The following is a 4,513-nucleotide window of genomic DNA, read 5'->3' as shown; positions in this document are numbered from 1 at the left end:
CACACCGATGATCCTCGAAACTGGAGATATACTGCAACTAAACAATGTTTATTGTGTTAGCATGCATTTCAGTTGTCTCTTTGTCATACGTATCCATGCTCATGATGGCACTGTTTTGTGTCTTCCTGCCTTCGTCTCGTGCAAGGGTGTTGTAGCGCACATCTCCAATAACACAAGATTCATAATGTCTTACCCGAGTATCAGGACCCATTGCTAGTGAGTAAAGGGCATCATCAACTGCCTGCCTGTCCTCCCACATCTTCTTAACCTATGGTTAGAAAATAGACAAGCTGATCATCTTATGTACTCAATATATTAAAAAAACTGATAGTGCAATTCAAAAGCTTACATGGCTCTTGAACTATTTCACAAATCCTGCCATAACAAGTTTGTTAATGTTTCTTGGATTTGGTGGCAGTAACTCCTTTTTGTAGATGCTGCACAACATAGTGATCGCTTCAAACATCTAAATATATAAGAATGTGCTACAAGTTTAGTAGATTACGAGTATAAGCTACAGTACTGCACTTACTTCATATAACGTAGTATCTCAGGACAGTTATTCAACACATACCAAACCATTTTGTCCAAATCTTTAGGTTTGTCCGCTTGTCGACTCTTCCCTGTAACTCGAACAGAATAATCGAAAACATTGAGCCCGGGATTGTCTTCACCCACCTCTTTGCTAAGGTGATCAGCTGTTTCAATGTATTTTGAGCAGAATGTCAACGCTTATATAGCAATGTAGGCCTCGGCAATGGAACCCTCAGGTCTAGCTCTGTTCCTAATACAGCCCTTGAAAGTGCCTAGCCGCCTTTCAATAGGGTACATCCAGCCATACTGTACTAGTCCTCTAAGTAGTGCCTCATCAGGTAGATGAACAGCCAAATGCACCATCACATCAAAGAAGGCTGGAGGATATATCTTCTCAAGGTCGCATAGGATAGTTGGTATCTTGTCACTAAGACGCTCCAAAGCATCTATCCTGATATTTCTACTGCAGAGTTCCCTGAAGAATTGTCCCAACTCTGCAACTGCTTTGTATAAGTCAGGGCGGCCCAATCCTCTAAGGATAATAGGTAAAACCCTTTGAAGTAGGACGTGGCAGTCATGAGTTTTCAACCCTTGTACCTTGTTTCCATCTGCACTGACTCTCCTTTCAGGGTTGGAAGCAAATCCATGTGGGAATCTCACACGTGACAGGACCTTGCAGAATTCTTTTCTTTTTACCTTGTCCAAGATGTACACAGCTGGTGCCATATCCCGTGGTTTACCTTCATCTTGCACCTGCAAATCCTGTTTGATACCCAGGTGTGTGAAATTAATCCTAGATTTTAAGGTATCTTTCGTCTTGCCTTCAATATTAAGAAGTGTGCCGATAATGCTGTCACATATATTTTTCTTGATGTGCATCACACCAAGATTATGCCGCAGATCCAAATCTTTCCAATACTCCAAGTCCCACAAAGTGGACCTGCGGGTAAACAAGAATCTCTCTTCTGCCCTGCCACGCTTCCTTTTCCCACTACCATTACCAGGATGGTTTCCTAGTGTAATATGCCTGACCTTCTCTAATTCCACTTGCAACTCATCGGCAGTGAGCCTGTTTGGCGCATCACGGTTTTCATGCTTTGCATTGAACACATGTCTTCGGTATTTTCTAGGATGCGGCTTGTCCTTGTCAAGGAAACGGCAGTGTCCAATGTAACAGATCTTGCTAAGTATTGCGTATGACAGCATTCCTGTCACAGCGAACACATGCATTGTAACCATGTGTCGTTCGCCCTGACATAGTGCCCAAAGCCAGATAATCATGGATGCACCAAATTATAATAGCACGTAGAAAGAAATCAGCTGGTGGGTTGCTATATAGGTCTCGAGTGAGAACACCCCTCCATAGCTATTGAAGTCCCTCCACAAGAGGCTCCATGAACAAATCAAAATCCTTTCCAGGACTTTTTGGACTTAGGATGAGCAAGGCCATCATGTAGTTTGATTCTTTGGTGCAGACATTCTGAGGCATGTAGTAAGGGATAACAAGCACTGGCCAGATGCTATATATGGCACTCTGGTGGCCAAATGGGTTAAATCCATCTGAAGCTAACCCAATTCTAATGTTTCTCGGGTCAGCAGCAAACTTTTTGTGTTTATGAATGAAGCTTTTCCACTCACTACCATGAGATGGATGGCTCACTACATTCTGATCTCTGTACTCCTGGTTCCTAGAATGCCACAGTACATCCTCTATTATTTCAGCATCATGAAACAACCTCTGCAATCTTGGTATAATTGGAAAATGTCTCAGAATATTATGAGGAATCCTCTTCACAGCATCGCCATCTTTCCATCTTGAGGATTTGCATTTCGGGGATTCACTTAAGTTGGCATAATCCTTCCGGAACAGAACACAATTATTCTTACAAACATGGATCATATCATATCCAATTCCAAATACACAAAGGAAATTCTAAATTTTACTGTAGGTGTGTGGCAGCTCAGACGCATCTGGGAAAGATTTGCGGAAAGCATCCAACATTGCATCGAATTATTTGTTGGTCATCCGCTCAGATGTCGTCACATGAAGAAAGGTGACCATAGCTAAGAATACTGACAGCTTATTTCCTAGGGTGACAGCGACGTTGCATTGTTCCAACATGCGGGCCCACCATTTTTCTTCTATAGGTGAAAGTTCACGGAATGCATGAGCATTTCGTAGCATTGTTTTAGTGTTGGTCAAACTCACTGGCTCCGCCACCACCACCTCCTCCTCCTCTTCCACCTGAGCATCAGGAAGATCAAGATGGTGATCTACTGCTTCCACGTAGTCAATAACATTGACGTTCACAGTTTCACCATGATGAACCCACCTAGTATATGTGACAGACATCCCATACAAGTGTAGATGAATTTGCATAGTTGACTGGGGTCTTGTAACTGAATTCATACAACTGCTACACAGGCAGAGCACATCTGATTTCCGACCACCGTACTCAGCTCTGATAAAGTTCATGAAGTTTTCAACCCCCTCGAATATGCAGCGGAGAATCTTTGAGCAGAAGTTATCCAAGTCATGTCCATTTGTTAGACATACAAATTAGTTCTTCTACTACATATTATAGGAAAAACATATATGCTTTTTTATGAACTCCATAAAAAAATACCTAGGTCGATGTCTAAAGCTATGGCAAGATATTTGGACGAGCAGATCTAAGTAACAAAATATATGTAAAGCTAATTCAGCAAACATATTTGAGTGCTAAATTATGGCAGGCTGTCTCACCAGTCAATGAGGCTGAGCACACAGCCATCAAACTATCGAAGGCCATCGCAGCAGCAAAGATCGAGTATAAAACGGTGTAGAGCTATGTCACCTAACAGATTGGCTACTAGGCCATGGCAATCTACGTCACAATAAATATATGGCAGGATATTTTAGCAACTAATCGGCCTTGGCATGCCATCTCAGCTAAGCAGATTGAGTGCAGAACAGGGCAAGGAAGCTTCTTAAGCAGAGCATATTGACTATAAACTACTTCGGCAAACAGTGAGATTAACAGCGTCTATCAGCTAACATTTAGCGCTACACCGACATGAACAGGGCTCCAGTCCAGAATGCGCGTACCGTGGGAGAAGCGGACCGCTGTGCATCTCCACACGAACGTCGCCAGCGGTGGCGGCGCTGACCGCCATGCACCTCCACAAGAACGTAGCCAGCGGTGGCGGTGTGGCTAGAGGACAATAGTCTACGAGAGCGTACTGTGGGAGCGAGAGGATCGCCGTGCGTCCCCTCGACGAACCGCGGCGCTGATGTATTGGCGCGGCGGGGAGGGCAGCTTTGGCGGAGCGAATGGAGTGGAGCGACATGGGGGGAGGAGGGGGGGTTTGGGGAATATTATTGGCTACTTGGCCGAAGGGTGGTAGAATCGGATTTGGGGGGAATTTTTGGGTGGGGGGAAGGATTTTCGTGTGGTGCGGGGGGGGGGGGGGGTTTGGCGCATGGTCGGTTTCTCCAAGTGCAGTCCCACGTGTCAATGAAGAGGCAGGCCGAAGCACGTTCCATTTGCATGAGCCATGTGCAGGACCGAACATGTGAGGGGTGCAATGCAACCGCGACAGGGTGTCGTGAGTGTACCGCCTTTTTTCCTTTTAAACTAGGTGCTTCGCGCCCTCAAAAAAAATTGTTGCTTTGCGTGATCCATCGATACTACTACTAGTAATCTGGTAATCCCGACTAAAATGGCGCGGCCGAGCATTTTCCCGCGCGATATGCTGGGAGGTTGGCTTAGTTGTTTTTTTAGGACGAGTAATGCTACAACTACGTAATCCCAGTTACGTAATTAATGTAATGTGAAACGTGTGAGCTATTGATTGTAGATTGGGGGGAGGGAGGGGCCCACCACCATGAAAATAAGGGGAGGAGAGAGAGAGAGAGGCAATTTATGTTATCCCTTTCGTAGGTTCTCGTAGATGTAGAAAGATGTGAAATGCATGAATGTGTAGTGGACATACTACT

This window comes from Triticum aestivum, chromosome 6B, assembly GCF_018294505.1.
Source record: "Triticum aestivum cultivar Chinese Spring chromosome 6B, IWGSC CS RefSeq v2.1, whole genome shotgun sequence".
NCBI classification, from domain to species: domain Eukaryota; kingdom Viridiplantae; phylum Streptophyta; class Magnoliopsida; order Poales; family Poaceae; genus Triticum; species Triticum aestivum.
This window is presented reverse-complemented; position numbering follows the sequence as displayed.